We start from the raw sequence: 18,067 nt of genomic DNA, 5'->3' as shown, positions 1-18,067 counted from the left end.
TATTGGGGACTCAGTGTAGGACGCTGCTGCCGGAAGATTGAGCAGCAAGCAGTGATTATAGCCAGGTAGACCTTGGTGAGTGGAATTCCATGTTGCTAAGCCCATACCTAGCCTCCACACCTGACATCATGGTCTCTTTATTCATGAACCCATTAGGTAGTGATAGAGGTGACTGGGGGAAAAGGCTGACTGATATCCACAAAATGGGTCATCTTATCCATTTGATTATTAAAATCCTCCTCTGCTGAGGTCACCCTTTGATGAGCATTCACATGGGATATTGTTATGACTTTGTTTAATTAACATTTGTTAAGTGGAGCACAGGGTGCCTAATGGTTAGCCATAGTTCAACAACAGAATACAAGAGAAATTGAAATAGAGAAGTTTATTACTCTGAGGTCCTGGAGGAAGTACACACACACCTCAAGGGGCCACATGGGGAGGTCAAGGCAGTGTGCAGAGAGAGAGAGGCCGGATCTGGGGTACATGCCTTTATCAAGGTCTGTGGGTGAAGTACGTTGGGGTTCCCAGGCTAGGGACAGGTTTAAAACCAAAGAGTGGAGTTTAGTTAATCCCTACAGTGGCCTTATCTAAGGGGTGTATAAGGCATACAGATGCTGGGAGGCAGAGGAGACTGTTGATCACAAGGGCTATTAGGGAGGTCATATCAGAAACTTACATCTCCTTGTGACTCTGCACACCAAAATCTATGGTGTGAACCTGCATAAGGAGGCTAGTGTCAGGTTAAGGTCCCTGTAAGCCACTTGGCCAAACAGAATGGTTGTTGAGGCAGCAATAGCATGGAGTAGCTTAGCTAAACTCTCAAAAGACACAATACCTTCACAATTTTCACACAGTCAGAAAAGTCTGTCCACATACTTCTTCCTTAAATTGCTGTATTGTCAATTTCCCAATCATATTCCTTCCAAGTCCCTAACCATCCAGCCAAATCGTTGGCCACAGCCCATTCATTGGTATATAATTGCACATCTGACTATTTCTTCTTCTAAGCAAATGAACAGCCAGGTGCACTGCTGGAAGTTCTCCTCACTGGGAGGGTTTCCTCTACCACTGTCCCTCAGGGATGCCCTGGAAAGAGACTGCAGTGATGCAGCTATCCCCTTTCAAGTGGTGCCTAAATATCATGCAGAACATCTTTAAACCAAGCCGTAGTCTTTCATTCTCCGTTAACTTATCTTAAGTGAATCCACATGAGGCTGTAGATGCAGGTTGGGAGGGAGAATGCAGTTTAGCAAGATTGGGGACCATGGGCTTTTGAGACACTTCTTCATGTAACTCACTTGTGCCTTCAGAGTCTTCTTGGGCTTGATCATTTGAGATGATGAAATGCTGCTGTGCACACCCAGCCTTAAGGTTTGTTGGGTCAGATAATACCCAGTTTATGAAGGGAATCTCAGGTTGCATGGTAACTAGGGGGCTCATGGTTGAATGTCAGTTTCTACTAAGGCCCAGGAGCAAGCCAAGAATTGTTTCTCAAAAAGAGAATAGTTATCCACAGAGGATGACAGGGCTTTGCTCCAAAATGCTAAGGGCCTCAGCTGTGACTCACCAATAGGAGCTTGCTGAAGACTACAAATAACATCTCTCTGCCACTGCCACTTTAGCACCATTTAATCTGCTGGATCATATAGCCTAAGCATCACAGCAACTTGCACAGCTGCCAGGACTTCTTGCAGAGACCTCTTGTTTTGGGCCTCATTTAAAACTAGCGGCTTTTCAGGTCACTCAAAATATGTTACCTCCAATATGTAGAGTCCACTAGGCCTCTGTTTTGGTTGTGGGAGTGACCAGATGCAAAAATTGATCCTTTACTTTAGAAGGAATATCTCAACATGCCTCAGACCACTGAAGTCAAAGGCCCCTGACTTTTTGTTAAATCTGTTTCCTACCCACTGACATGCAAATGTCTTAACAAAAAGTCTAGAATAGTTGCTGCTTCTTGCTCACTAGGTCCATTCAGAACAATGTGATCAATGTAATGGACCAGTGTGATTTCTTTTGAAAGGGAAAAGTGATGATCATGATTCCTGCCAACCAAATTCTGACAGGGGACTGGAGAGTTGATACACCTCTGAGGCAGGACAAAGAAGGTGTATTACTAGCCTTGCCAGCTGAAAGCAAACTGTTTCTGGTAGTCTTTATTGACAGGTATGGAGGATAAAAAAACATTTTCCAAGTCAGTAGTTGTACCAGGTGCCAGGGTATGTGTTAATTTGATCAAGTAATGAAACCACATCTGATAATGCAGCTGCAATTGGAGTTACTACTTGCTTAAGCTTCTGATAATCCACTGTCATTCTACAAGAGCCATCTGTCTTCTGCAGAGGCCACATTGGTAAGTTGGATGGAGATGTGGTGGGAATAACAATCCCTGTATTGTTCAAGTGCTTGGTGGTGGTACTAATCTCTGTAATTCCTCCAGGAAAAAAGTATTGCTTTTGGTTTTCTATGTTTCTAGATACAGAAAATTTTAATGGCTTCCTCTTGGCCTTTCTTACCATAGTAGCTGTCACGCCACAAGTCAGGAAACCCGTATGGGAATTTTGCCAACTGCAAAGTATGTATATTCCAATTATGCATTTGGAACTGGGTAAATAATGATAGGATAGGTTTGAGGATCTCCTTGCCCCACTGTGAGATAGACCTAAGCTAAAACTTCATTGCTCACTGACCTCCATGAGCTCCTACTCTAACTGGTGGACAGAGTGATATGTTGGGTCTCCTAGAATCAGTGTCAGCTCACAGCCAGTGCCCAGTAGTCCCTGAAGGTCTGGTTATTTCCTTTTCTCCAATGTGCAGTGATCCTGGTAAAAGGCTATAGGTACCTTTGGGGAAGGCTGAACTATTAACAGTATAAATCTTTGTCAGTGTACTGGGATTCTTTCTCAAAGGGATCTAGCCTCCCTTTCATTCAAGGAGCTATGGGTCTGTACACTGGCTCAGAGCTGGGAATTGATTAAGGTGCTGTGTCTCTCTTGTTTTTATAATTCAAGTTAGGCTTGTGTTCACTTCATGTAGGACTTTTATGCTTATACATATCAAGTGAGAATTGAATAGGCTTCCTCTCTGTTTCAGTTCTAGGAACACCTTGGTCCACTAGCCAACACCATAATTCTGTATAGGTCAGACAATTCTAATTGCTACTTTGGCTCTGCTGTCCATTGTGGTAGACACACGCACCTTGCTTTTGGTGATTGAGTCCTGCCACTTGGCCCCTGTCACCTCAGAATCCAATTACTCCTATTGCATTTAAGTTTCTCAGTTGAGTGGCTGCAATTACCACTGTAAGGTCTGACCTACAGAGAAGAGCAATCACTGAACTCTTCAAGGATTATGTGGCTCCCCTCACAAATGTATTTTTCATGGTATTGATGAAATATGTCTTCTGGCCCTCCAGTCTGGATGAGCAAGTCTTAAATGACAAATATGCTCTAACATTCCAATCTTCCTAAGGCGTTGTATCCTTTCCTATGCAATAAACTGAAGGAAGTCCAGTATTTCTAACTCACTCACTGTGGGCCAGGCCAGCTTTTAGTCTATGTTTCAATCAACCAAACACATTGTTAAAAAGAGCCCTTTTTAACTCCCAGAGCTACAACTTTAAATGGAGAACCTATTCTTAGTGATTCCGTACTTAGATAAGTATGGAATATCTATCATCTATCTATCTACTTCTCTATCTCCCTATTTATCTATCCACCTGTCTCTATTATATAAGGAATATATATATACATATATATGTATGTGTCTGTGTGTGTGTATATATATATATATATATATATATATAAAATCGGCTCATGCATTATCGGGTGTGAGAAGTCCTATGATCTGACATCTGAAAGTTGGAGGCCCAGGAAAGTTAGTGTACTTCCAGTTCAAGCCCAAAGGCCCAAGAGCTAGGGAAGCTGAAGGTACAAATCTCAGTCCAAATGCAGAAGACCAGTGTCCTAGCTCATCCAGTCAGGTAGAGTGTGGATTTTTCTTTCCTCTGCCTTTTTATTCTCTTCATCTCTCAACAGACTGGATGGTGCCCCCCACATCAGGGAAACCTATCTGCTTTATTCAGTCTACAGATTCAAATGCTACTCTCAATCAGAAACATAGTCATAGGCACTCCCAGAAATAATGTGTAACCAGAAATCCGGTTTCTCAGTGGCCTGGACAAGTGGACAAATAAAATTAACCATCACATTCTTCTTAGACTTCAAACTAATTTAGTAGTCCAGTATACTCAGCTCTCTGACGGTCTCAAGAAAACTATGATTGTGTTGTTCGTCCTTTTTTCATTATTTCAGGGCCGATGCACTTTCTAGCTTTTTACACAATAAGTAGAAGAGGAAATCCTAGATTTGTCTTTTAAATGTGTATATGAGGGCTTCCCTGGTGGCGCAGTGGTTAAGAATCCGCCTGCCAATGCTGGGGACACGGGTTCAAGCCTTGCTTTGGGAAGATCCCACATGCCGTGGGGCAACCAAGCTCATGCGCCACAACTACTGAGCCTGCGCTCTAGAGCCCGCGAGCCACAACTACTGAGCCTGCGCGCCTAGAGCCCGTGCTCCGCAACAAGAGAAGCCACTGCAGTGAGAAAGCCAGCGTAACGGAAGAAAGAGTAGACCCCGCGCACCTCAACTAGAGAAAGCCTGCGCAGCAACAAAGACCCAACTCAGCCAAATAAATACATTTATAAACAAACAAACAAAAGTATAAACAATATCATGGCATGCCTCGTTTACAATTATCTAGTGAATTGTAATTGTATTTAATACAAAATTCAAACTTGTTACCATGATCCTGAATAATTTTTATCCTGCCTTCTTCTCCTAGTTCTTTTTTTTTTTTAACTGTTCTTTTTGCTTCTTACTCAGCTCTAATATATTGTACTCCCTGCAGCCCACTATCAGTTCTTCAAATATGCCAAAATGTTTATCACCTGATGGTCTTCGTACAGGCTGTTCTCTCTCAAATACTTTTCCTCAGATTTTAAACTGGTTTATTGATTCTGAATACTTAAGGTTAGTTCCTGGTTTAAATATCATCCTAAGAGATGTAAGAGACTTTTTATATGTCCCTGACATTCTGTTTCCTTTAGAAGATAATTTCTAGTAATTGTATTTCTTTTGATGTGAGTACTTAATTTCTTTGTTTTCCCAAAGCAAGCATCTTGGGAATTGATACAATTTCCATTTCCCTCAATGTTAAGACTTAAAGCTCTTGAAAGTTTTCCATGCATAATAGGACATTTACAAACATTTGCTGTTTGCTTTGGTAAGCATGAACCTTGTCATTTTTGAAACTCTAATTGTATACTCACTGGTTTCATTGGAGTCAAGGCTGATGTTGAGGAAAATAACTTTCCTACAGGATGATTCAGCATAAAGATGAACTTAAAAGACCAAACAGAATGTGGTATAGCTTTTGTTTTCTTTTACCCTTGACATATATTTTTGTAATCCCTTATGCTTAGAGTTGTTAATGATTCTCTGTCTTACTTTACTGTGTCTGTTGTGTCAGGTTATATTCCATGGGTTCTCAGAGGAAAGCACAAAAAAAAAGTCCAGGTGTGATGTTAACAAAATACATACACCATATGAAAAATTGTTAGGTATTGTACAATATGGATTACAGTGAAAGTTATTTCTATGCTAATATCATATACTCATCAAACTCATCTTTTAAGACAAGCCCACTGAATTATTTTTACATTTATTTAAGCCATATTCTCCAGTTGTGTGTTGATTTTTAGTAACATTTAAATGAGGCACAGTTTCTTTAACAGTATTATCTGTTGTGTTTTTTGATAGTGCTGACTTTTCACTAATTGATTCCTAAGGATTTAGAAGCAATGTAGATCTAGGCAGTATTTTTAAAACCATTTGCTCTTAAACTTCTTTATCGTAATTTAAAACTTTTCCAACTAGTGGTTAAAAGAGTGCATATCTTTTATACAGACAACATCCAAAATTATGTTTCAAGTCTTGAGGTTTATCATAAGTTCCAGGTTCGGCAATTTGACCCAAAGCTGAACACTTAAAGACTTGAAGACTTAGACTAAAATTTTATTTTCCTTTCTAAACACTTTCTTTCTTATTTTTATTCATTTCCTATAATACTACTTTATTTTCCCATGCTTCTCCACCCTCCAAAATGCAAGAATTTGGGGATATGTTTGGAATTTATTCACCCTTGTGAATTATCCTTCGTTTTTATATTAAATCCTAATGGTTCTAATCCCATATCAACATTATTGATACACATCTACATCTCTCCACCTCCACTGCCATAGAATATAAGGTGATCAGGATTGCTTATCTAGACTAATATTAATCTAATATTAATCTCCTCAATGGCTTCACTTCCTCAAAGTTATTTTACTTTCAATGTATTTAAAAATTCTGCCGAATTATTCAGAACTGTTTTAAAAAGTCACTCAAGTTTTCCTTTAGTCTGCTACATAAATATTAACATCCATAGAAGCTTTGCTTTCAAAGCCCACTCTATCTTCATTATGAGGTTTATCCTGGTGGTGTATTTATGCTACTTCTCTTATATTATAGTACAACCATCTTAATGGTAAAGGGGAGGTTATGATTCAAAACTGTAGTCTAATATTAGTGAGTTAAGAATCCATTCTTTGAAAAGACCAGCTTAAGTAACAGACTACTTAATTTTTCTTATAAAATGATAACTGAAATATTTGACACTTTCCACATTTTAATGAGGGGCAAGGTTATACTAGCAGTTAAGATTCCTTTAGCCCACAGTGCACAGTTCTGTTCTAATGTGCAAAGTGCTTTCTATCACTATATCATTCCATTCTTACAGGAATTCTGTAGGATTAGGAACTATTACTATTTCTACCTTACAGATGAAACCATGGTTTACAGAGTTTATTTCAACTCTTATTTAGCTAATATGTGGCAGAGTGAGGATTTAAATTCAGGTCTTTTTTTACCCCAAAGCAAATACAGTAATTGTAATGAATATCTCCTCTGTCTTAGAGAACTTGATAAGTTTTTAAAATGCTGTATTACCTCATCTTGACAATAAGACTCTGCCAATTTAAGTTGAGAGATGTTAAAGACTTGCTGAAGGTTGTACAGGAATAAGGTGTCAGAGATGGGTCTTGTGAGTCCCAAGACCATAGGCCATACCCATTACTCCACTCTACAGTTATGGCTATGTTCAAATAGGCCCAGGGTTTTCATTTGTTTGTTTGTTTTTTCCCCTCTACTTTTTTTCCACTAGCTTGGAAGAATTCACAACTGTACAACTTCTTTAAGTAGTGCACTGAATTTAGTTCAGAAGACTCTAATGATAAAATGTTGTGAAAAAAATTATGTGAGAGGAGAGCGTTGGTTTCCTTTTCTCCTAATTATTGTGCCTGAAATTTGGACTATAAACCTGAATTTTTCCTGAATTTCAAAATTGTACTACCTGTTATAAGTCACTTGAAATCTTTCCATGTCCCCAGTGATATATTTCTATAAGAAAGTGAGGATTGAAGAACATTCAGGGAGAAGCCTTATCTGTCAGATATGGGGGGAGAATTCTACTTATACTAAGGTTCTTATATCAAATCTCCTAAGATAAATAAGGTGGATTTCTCAGTTCATACATACATGCATTTACTCAAGATTTGGTTTTTCAAGAGGTAGATATCAATTGTTTGGCATCCTGTTAGCACCATAAAGAGGGTCATAGAGATGAGTAACATAGTTTTGAGATGAATTCAAACTTAAGGATGTAGAAAAATGGACTTTAAATCCTTATTTCTTGGATAAAAAGCCTGTTTTTTTTTAATGTATGAAACGAGTATAACTATAGATGATGGAAAGCAGAATTAGGTAAGATAGGAGACTAAAGAGGAAAAGATGAATTAACAGAAAGTGGGAAAAATTATATAAATGGTTTTATTTAAAGCAATGATGTGACATTTTGAAATGGATAAAAGAGACATCTGCAAGAGGTCGATAAAGATAAAAAGACATATATATTTAGCTCTATTGCTGTCAAAACTCTGCTATTGTGATTAAGGCATTGAGTGTATGGACTTTGCATAAAGCATAATCCATTTAGGCATATGGCAATGGTCACAAATAATTTTGAAGTGAAAGTATGGGTGAAGTAAACAAAAAATGTCACCACTACTCAAAACATAATACAACCTACATGAATTACCATTTCAAAAACATCCACTTCGTTTTAAAAATGGCCATTTTGATACTTTCATGTTTATTTCATTTCATATTGCTTCTTTTAATAGTCCACATGAACCATATGTGAAAAATTCAATATCATTAGTAATCAAGAACATTTTTAAATAAAAGAGCTAATACTGGTACAGTTATGACAAAATTAGCATGTTCATTTATGCATAGCATGTCTATGAAGAATCATTACGCTTAATCTTTGACATCCTCTACATTTATGAGTTTATCTTAGTAAAAGAATTCAAAGAAAGAAATCACACAATTATGAATAATTGTACTATAATTTCTAACTGGAAATATGTAGATTATTATATGGGATAGTTATTTTAAGATGGACCAGGACAACCTACATTTCACATTTTGACTTTTGGCCAAGACAGGGCAACTAACTATGATTTCTAATGATTTTTCACAACTATTTAAAATCTTACATTCTTCTGGTGGCACCCAAAGCCAGTTTATTTATTGATGACTTTCACCTGGCATAACCAACTTGAGAGTTTGGCTTTGCTGGCTGACCAGAGGAGCATAAAGGACCTCATTACAAACTATAAACTCTCTGAAATCAAGACTCATCACATAAATCTTGGTAGTTCAGTTTGGAGGTGAGGTTGGTTCTTGTCTCAATAAGAATGAACTTCAGGATCTAGCACCTGGATATCTCTTAGATTCCCAGTGTTGTAGTATATCCTTTTTTTTTTTTTTTTCGGTACGCGGGCCTCTCACTGTTGTGGCCTCTCCCATTGCGGAGCACAGGCTCCGGACGCGCAGGCTCAGTGGCCATGACTCACGGGCCCAGCCGCTCCACGGCATGTGAGATCTTCCCGGAACGGGGCACGAACCCGTGTCCCCTGAATCGGCAGGCGGACTCTCAACCACTGCGCCACCAGGGAAGCCCAGCCCCTGTACTGTATCCTTTTAAAGACCTTATATGAATATGCTCTAGGAAATTCTGTGATTCCTTTCAGTTGCTCAAACCTGTGAATTCTTTGCAGTAAATATGGAATATAGAGAAAGTACATTAAGTTCAAAACTGGTGTAAATGCCTCACCAAAGAGTGATAAATCCTTTATGGACTATTATGTAGAGTTTTTAATTACAAATTTCATTTTAAAACATAGAAAAAGTTTCTTATATAATGTTGAAAGAAACTATTGAACTATTACTAAATTATGATCTTAAATACGTTTAAACTATATGTAGGCAGTGATGTAACACATTCAAATTCTCTAAGAGCTAATGCTTATCAATGTCCTGAAATATGGTTAATTTCTATCTGTTTCTGGTCCTGATCATTACACTGCTTAAAAAAAAATTAACTCAAAATTTGATGTACCATGAAGATATGTTGTACAAATAATCTGTATACAATGACTTTGATTACTTGTTTGTTTTAGGGCTTTTACAAACTACCTTAATTAGGAATTCAGTAATAACTATTGGGTGATGTTACCATGAATGTTTCTTTTTAATTAATATAAACTCATTTATTATTTTTAAATTTCAATATGGAATCTCTCTACCCAGTCCTTCCATGATTCCTCTCAAAAATTGAATAAATGAACACACATTTTAGGGAAGTCATAACAAGTGGTATTAAAAGTTTCAATTTGCTACCCAGTTGGTTTTGCAGTTTAATCTTTTCATAACCATATTTATGAATATTACATATGCAAATAGAGAAGAATTGGAAGGGAACACAGAAAATTAGACTCGGTATTTTACCATGGTAGAATTGTGAACAAAATATTATTTTTTTGTTAAAATAATTTATGATAATACTGATAATAATAATAGCAAATATTTTGAGTGATTATTTTGTGCTAGTCACCATTTTAAGTAATTTCCATGAATTGAATCCATGTGTATTATCACTTGACAAATGAGGAATCTGAGACATGGAGGTCAAAAGCATACATGCAAACGGGGAAAGGCAATATGGAGGAAATATAAAAAAAAAGGAAAAAATTATAGATATGGATGCAAAAGGGTCTTGGTAATTTAAAAAGTTTCAGCTTTATCAAGTTTGCAATTGACAAATAATACTGTAAGACATTTAAAGTGTGTATAGTGATGAATTGATATACGTACAAAATGTGAAAGGATTTCCCTTAACTGGGTAATTAACACATCCATCACCTCACATGTTTAGCTTTTTGTGTGTGTGAAAACATTGAAGTACTACTCTATTAGCAAATTTCAATTACACAATTGAAATTACGGTGTACAATTACAGTGTATCAACTGTCATACCCATATTATACAGTAGATCCTCAGATGTTAGTCATCTTATTACTGAAAGTTTGTACTTTTTTACCAACCTCTCCCTAGCTCCCTACCCACCCTACAGCCCCTGGCAGCCATTATTCTGCTCTTTGTTTATATGAGTTTGAATTTTTTTCTTAGATTCCACATATCTTACCATGCAGTATTTATCTTTCTCTGTCTCACTTATTTCACTTAGCATAGTACATGCAAGATCCATCCATGTTGCCACAGGTGACAGGATATCCTCCTTTTTTTCATGGCTGATAATATAATCAGCCAAGAATAATATGAATAATAATATTTTAATAATATTTGTGTATGTATGTGTGTATATAATATGTGTGTATATATATATATACACACACACATGTACATACACACACAAACACAAACACACACATAACATCTTCTTTCTCCAGTCATCCATCAGTGGAAACTTAGGTTGTTTACATGTCTTGGCTATTGCAAATAATGCTGCAATGAACACGAGAGTGCAAAAGTCTCTTCAGTATTCTGTGTTTATTTCCTTTGGAAATATATCCAGAAGTAGTATTGCTGGATCCTATTGTAGTGTAATTTATACTTATTTGAGGAACTTTGATACTGTTTTCCATGGTGGCTGCACCAATTTGCATGCCTACCAACAGTGCACAAGGTCCCTTTTCTCCACATCCATGCCAACAATTGCTATCTCTTGTTAATTTGATGATATCCACTCTAACAGGTGAGATCACATTTTATTGTGATTTAATTTGCATTTTTCTGATGATTACTGATGTTGAACACCTTTTCATGTTCCTGTTCACCATTTATCTGTCTTCTTTGGGAAAAGTCTATTCAGTTGCTCTGCACATTTTTTTTTTTTAACGTCTTCACTGCAGTATAATTACTTTAAAATGGTGTGTTAGCTGTATAAACAAGTGAATCAGCTATATGTACACATATATCCCCATACCCACTCCCTCTTGCGTTTCCCTACCACCATCCCTATCCCATCCCAGTATGTGGTCACAAAGCACCGAGCTGATCTTCCTGTGCTATGGGGCTGCTTCCCACTAGCTATGTATTTTACATTTGGTAGTGTATATATGTCAGTGTCACTGCCTCATGTCGTCCCAGCTTACCCTTCCCCCTCCCTGTGTCCTCAAGTCCATTCTCTATGTCGGAGTCTTTATTCCTGTCCTGCCACTAGGATCTTCAAAACCTTTTTTTTTTTTATTTCATTCCATATATATGTGTTAGCATACAGTATTTGTTTTTCTCTTTCTGACTTACTTCATTCTGTATGACAGACTCTAAGTACATCCACCTTACTACAAATAATTCAGTTTCTTTTCTTTTTAAGGTTGAGTAATATTCCATTGTATATATGTGCCACATATTCTTTATCTATTAATCTGTCGATGGACACTTAGGTTGCTTCCATGTCATGGCTATTGTAAATAGTGCTGCAATGAACATTGTGGTACATGACTATTTTTCAGTTATGGTCTTCTCAGGGTATATGCACAGTAGTTGGATTGCTGGGTCATATGGTACCTCTATTTTTATTTTTTTAAGGAAATTCCATACTGTTCTCCATAGTGGCTGTATCAGTTTACATTCCCACCAACAGTGCAAGTCCACAGTCCAACAGTCCACACCCTCTCCACCATTTATTGCTTGTAGACTTTTTGATGATGGCCATTCTTACTGGTGTGAGGTGATACCTCATTGTAGTTTTTATTTGCATTTCTCTAATGATTAGTGATGTTGAGCATCCTTTCATGTTTTTGTTGGGAATCTGTATATTCTCTTTAGAAAAATGTCTGTTTAGGTCTTTTGTTATTTTTGGTTTCGGTTTTTGTTTTTTTTGACATTGAGCTGCATGAGCTGCTTGTTTATTTTGGAGATTAATCCTTTGTCAGTTGATTTGTTTGCAAATATTTTTTCCCATTCTGAGGGTTGTCTTTTCATCTTGTTTATGGTTTCCTTTGATGTGCAAGAGCTTTTAAGTTTCATTAGTTCCCATTTGTTGATTTTTGTTTTTATTTCCTTTTCTCTAGGAGGTGGGTCAAAAAGGATCTTGCTGTGATTTATGTCATAGAGTGTTCTCTCTGTGTTTTTATAAGAGTTTTATAGTGTCTGGTGTTGTGTTTAGGTCTTCAATCCATTTTGAGTTTATTTTTGTGTATGGTGTTAGGGAGTGTTCTAATATCATTCTTTAACATGTAGCTGTCCAGTTTTCCCAGCAGTACTTATTAAAGGGCTGTCTTTTCTCCATTGTATATTTTTGCCTCCTTTATCAAAGATAGGGTGACCATGTGTGCGTGGGTTTATCTCTGGGCTTTCTATCCTCTCCCATTGATGTATATTTCTGTTTTTGTGCCAGTACCATACTCTCTTTATTACTGTAGCTTTGTAGTACAGTCTGAAGTCAGGGAGCCTGATTCCTTCAGCTCCGTTTTTCTTTCTCAAGATTGCTTTGGCTATTTGGGGTCTTTTGTGTTTCCACACAAATTGTGAAGTTTGTTTTCTACCTCTGTGAAAAATGCCAATGGTAGTTTGATAGGGATTGCACTGAATCTGTAGATTGCTTTGGGTAATATAGTCATTTTCACAATGTTGGTTCTTCCAATCCAAGAACATGGTATATCTTACCATCTGTTTCTATCATCTTTAATGTCTTTCATCAGTGTCTTATAGTTTTCTGCATAGAACTCTTTTGTCTTCTTAGTTAGGTTTATTCCTAGGTATTTTATTCTTTTATTTGCAATGGTAAATGGCAGTGTTTCCTTAATTTCTCCTTCATATATTTCATCATTAGTGTACAGGAATGCAAGAAATTTCTGTGCATTAATTTTATATCCTGCTACTTTACCAAATTCATTGATTAGCTGTAGTAGTTTTCTGGTACCATCTTTACAATTCTTAATATAATATGTCATCTGTAAACAGTGACCGTTTTACTTCTTTTCCAATTTGGATTCCTTTTATTTCATTTTCTTCTCTGAGTGCTGAGGCAAAAGCTTCCAAAACTATGTTCAGTAACAGTAGTGTGAGTGGGCAACCTTGTCTTATTCCTGATCTTAGTGGAAATGGTTTCATTTTTTCACCATTGAGAAAGATGTTGGCTGTGGGATTGTCATATACGACCTTTATTATATTGAGGTAAGTTCCCACTATGCCTCCTTTCTGAAGGGTATTTTTCATAAATGGGTGTTGAATTTTGTCAAAAGATTTTTCTGCATCTATTGAGATGATCATATGTTTTTCTCCTTCAATTTTTTAATATGGTGTATCACACTGATTAATTTGCGTATATTGAAGAATCCTTGCATTCCTGGGATAAACCACACTAGATCATGGTGTATGATCCTTTTAATGTGCTGTTGGATTCTGTTTTCTAGTATTTTGATGAGGATTTTTGCATCTAAGTTAATCAGTGATATTGGCCTGTAGTTTTCTTTTTTTGTGTGACACAGTTGTCTGGTTTTGGTTTCAGGGTGATGGTGGCCCCGTAGAATGAGTTTGGGAGTGTTCCTCCCTCTGCTGTATTTTGGAAGAGAAGAATAGGTGTTAGCTCTTTTCTAAATGTTTGATAGAATTCGCCTCTGAAGCCATCTGGTCTGGGGCTTTTGCTTGTTGGAAGATTTTTTTTTTTTTTTTTTGTTGGAAGATTTTTAATCACCGTTTCAATTTCAGTGCTTGTGATTGGTCAGTTTATATTTTCTATTTCTCCTTGGTTCACTCTGAAGATTGCGCTTTTGTAAGAATTTGTCCATTTCTTCCACACTGTCCATTTTTTCGACATATAGTGTTTTGTAGTAATCTCTCATGGTCCTTGGTATTTCTGCAGTGTCAGTTGTTACTTCTCCTTTTTCATTTGTAATTCTATTGAATTCAGTCTTCTCCCTTTTTTTCTTGATGAGTCTGGCTAATGGTTTATTAGTTTTGTTTGTCTTCAAAGAACCAGCTTTTATTGCTCTTTGCTATCATTTCTTTTTCATTTTTTCCGGATGTATTCTTTATGAATTCTTTCCTTCTGCTAACTTTGGGGGTTTTTTTTTGTTTGTTTGTTTTTTGGTTTTTTTGGTCTTCTTTCTCTAAATGCTTTAGATGTAAGGTTAGGTTGTTTATTTGAGATTTTTCTTGTTTCTTGAGGTAGGATTGTCTTGCTATAAACTTCCCTCTTAGAACTGCTTTTGTTGCATCCCATGGATTTTGGATCACCATGTTTTCATTGTCAGTTGTTTTAGGTATTTTTTGATTTCCTCTTTGATTTCTTCAGTGATCTCTTGGTTATTTAGTAGAATACTGTTTACCCTCCATGTGTTTGTATTTTTTACAGTTTTTTCCTGACATCTACTCTCATAGCGTGTGGTCGTAAAAGACACTTGAAACAATTAGTTTTCTTAAATTTACCAAGGCTTAATTTGTGACCAAAGATATGATCTATCCTGGAGAATGTTCCATGAGCACTTGCGAAGAAATTGTATTCTGCTGTTTTTGGATGGAATGTCCTATAAATATCAACTAAGCCCCTCTTGTTTAATGTGTCATTTAAAGCTTGTGTTTCCTTATTTATTTTCATTTTTGATGATCTAACCATTGGTGAAAGTGGGGTGTTCAACTCCCCTAATATTGTCTTACTCTCAATTTCCCCTTTTATGACTGTTAGTAGTTGCCTTATGTATTCAGGTGCTGCTATGTTGGGTGCATAAATATTTACAATTGTTATATCTTCTTCTTGGATTGATCCCTTGATCATTATGTAGTGTCCTTCTTTGTCCCTTGTAATAGTCTTTACTTTAAAGTCTGTTTTGTCTGATATGAGAATTGCTAGACCAGCTATTTTTTTATTTCCATTTGCATGGAATATATTTCTCCATCCCCTCACTTTCAGTCTGTATGTGTCCCTAGGTCTGAAGTGGGTGTCTTGTACACAGCCTATATATGGATCTTATTTTTGTATCCATTCAGCCAGTCTGTGTCTTTTGGTTGGAGCATTTAATCCATTTACATCTAAGGTAGTTATCGATATGTATGTTCCTATTACCATTTTCTTAATTATTTTGGGTTTGTTATTGTAGGTCTTTTCCTTCTCTTGTGTTTCCTGCCTAGAGAAGTTCCTTTAGAATTTGTTGTAAGGCTGGTTTGGTGGTGCTGAATTCTCACAGCTTTTGCTTGTCTGTAAAGATTTTAATTTCACTGTTGAATCCAAGTGAGGTCCTTGCTAGGTAGAGTAATCTTGGTTGTAGGTTTTCCCCTTTCATCACTTTAAATATGTCCTGCTACTCTCTTCTGGCTTGCAGAGTTTCTGCTGAATGATCAGCTGTTAACCTATGGGGATTCCCTTGTATGTTATTTGTTGTTTTTCCCTTGCTGCTTTTAATATTTTTTCTTTGTATTTCATTTTTGATAGTTTGATTAATCTGTGTCTTTGTGTGTTTCTCCTTGGATTTATCCTGTATGGGACTCTCTGCACTTGCTGGACTTGATTGACTATTTCGTTTCCCATATTAGGGAAGTTTTCAACTATAAGCTCTTCAAATATTTTCTCAGTCCCTTTCTTTTTCTCTCGTTCTTCTGGGACCCCAATAATTAGAATGTTGATGTGTTTTATGTTGTCCCAAAGTTCTCAGAGACTGTCCTCAATTATTTTTATTCTTTTTTCTTTATTCTGCTCTCCGGTAGTTATTTCCACTATTTTGTCTTCCTGGTCACTTCTCCGTTTTTCTACCTCAGTTATTGTGCTATTGATTCCTTCTAGAGAATTTTTAATTTCATTTATTTTGTTGTTCATCATTGTTTGTTTGCTGTTTAGTTCTTCTGCGTTAAACTTTTCTTGTATTTTCTCCATTCTCTTTCCAAGATTTTGGATCACCTTTAATATCATTACTCTAAATTCATTTCCAGGTAGACTGCCTATTTCCTCCTCATTTATTTGGGGTGGGTTTTTACCTTGTTCCTTCATCTGCTGTGTGTTTCTTTGTATTCTCATTTTGCTTGACTTACTGTGTTTGGGGTCTCCTTTTCACAGGCTGCATGTTTGTAGTTCCCGTTGATTTTGGTGTCTGTCCTCAGTGACTAAGGTTGGTTCAGTGGGTTGTGTAGGCTTCCTGGTGGAGGGGACTCGTGCCTGTGTTCTGGTGGATGAGGCTGGATCTTGTTTTTTGGTGGGCAGGACTGCATCAGTGGTGTGTTTTGGGGTGTCTGTGACCTTATTATGATTTTAGGCAGTGTCTGATAATGGCTGGGGTTTTGTTCCCGTCTTGCTAGTTGTTTGGCATATGGTGTCCAGCACTGGAGCTTGCTGGTTGTTGAGTGGAGCTGGGTCGTAACGTTGAGATGGAGATCTCTGGGAGAGCTCTAGCCGATTTATATTATGAGGGGCTGGGAGGTCTCTGCTGGAGCGATGTCCTGAACTCGGCTCTCCCACCACAGAGGCTCAGGCCTGACATCCAGCTGGAGCACCAAGACCCTTTCAGCCACATGGCTCAGAAGAAAAGGGGGAAAAGAAAAAAAAAAAAAAAAAGAAAGAAGAAAAATAAAATGAAATAAATTTATGAATATAAAAATTAAAAAAAATACAAAACAAAAAATAAAAAAGTAATTAAAAGTAAATAGAGCAAGCAAACCAGGAAACAATTCCACCAATGATAACAGACGCTAGAAAGTGTACTAAAAAATAAATGGACAGACAGAACCCTAGAACAAATGGTAAAAGCAGAGCTATACAGACCAAATCACACAGAGAAGCATACACACAAAAAGAGAGGGGAAAAATAAAAAATATATATATATGTAAAAGAGAGCAATCATATCAATAAATCTACCAATGATAATAAGCTCTAAATACTAAACGAAGATAAACATAAATCTAGAAACAAATTAGACAGAGAAAGCAAACCCCAAGTCTACTGTTGCTCCCAAAGTCCACCACCTCAGTTTTGGGATGATCTGTTGTCTATTCAGGTATTCCACAGATGCAGGGTACATCAGATTAATTGTGGAGATTTAATCCACTGAGGCTGCATGCAGAGATTTCCCTTTCTCTTCTTTGTTCTCAAAGCTCCTAGGGTTCAGCTTTGGATATGGCCCTGGCTCTGTGTGTGGGTCACCCTCTGGCATCTGGTCTTCACCTAGACAGGAGGGGGTAAAAGCAGCAGCTGATTAGGGGGCTCTGGCTCACTCAGGCCTCTGGGAGGGAGGGATATGGAATGTGGGGCCAGCCTGCGGCAGCAGAGGCTGGCATGACGTTACAACAGCCTGAGGCACATTGTGTGTTCTCCTGGGAAAGTTGTCCCTGGATCACAGGACCCTGGTAGTGGCAGGCTGCACAGGCAGCCTGGAGGGATGGTGTTAATAGTGACCTGTGCTTGCACACAGGATTCCTGGTCGCTGCAGTAGCAGCGTTAGTGTTTCATGCCAGTCTCTGGTGTCTGCACTGACAGCCGCGGCTTGCCCCTTTCTCTGGAGTTCATTTAGGTGGTGCTCTGAATCCCCTCTCCTCACGCACCCTGAAACAATGGTCTCTTGACTCTTAGGCAAGTCCACACTTTTTCCCAGACTTCCTCCCGCCTAGC

This window comes from Delphinus delphis, chromosome 6, assembly GCF_949987515.2.
Source record: "Delphinus delphis chromosome 6, mDelDel1.2, whole genome shotgun sequence".
Taxonomy (NCBI): Eukaryota; Metazoa; Chordata; class Mammalia; order Artiodactyla; family Delphinidae; genus Delphinus; species Delphinus delphis.
Note: the sequence above shows the minus strand (reverse complement) of the source record.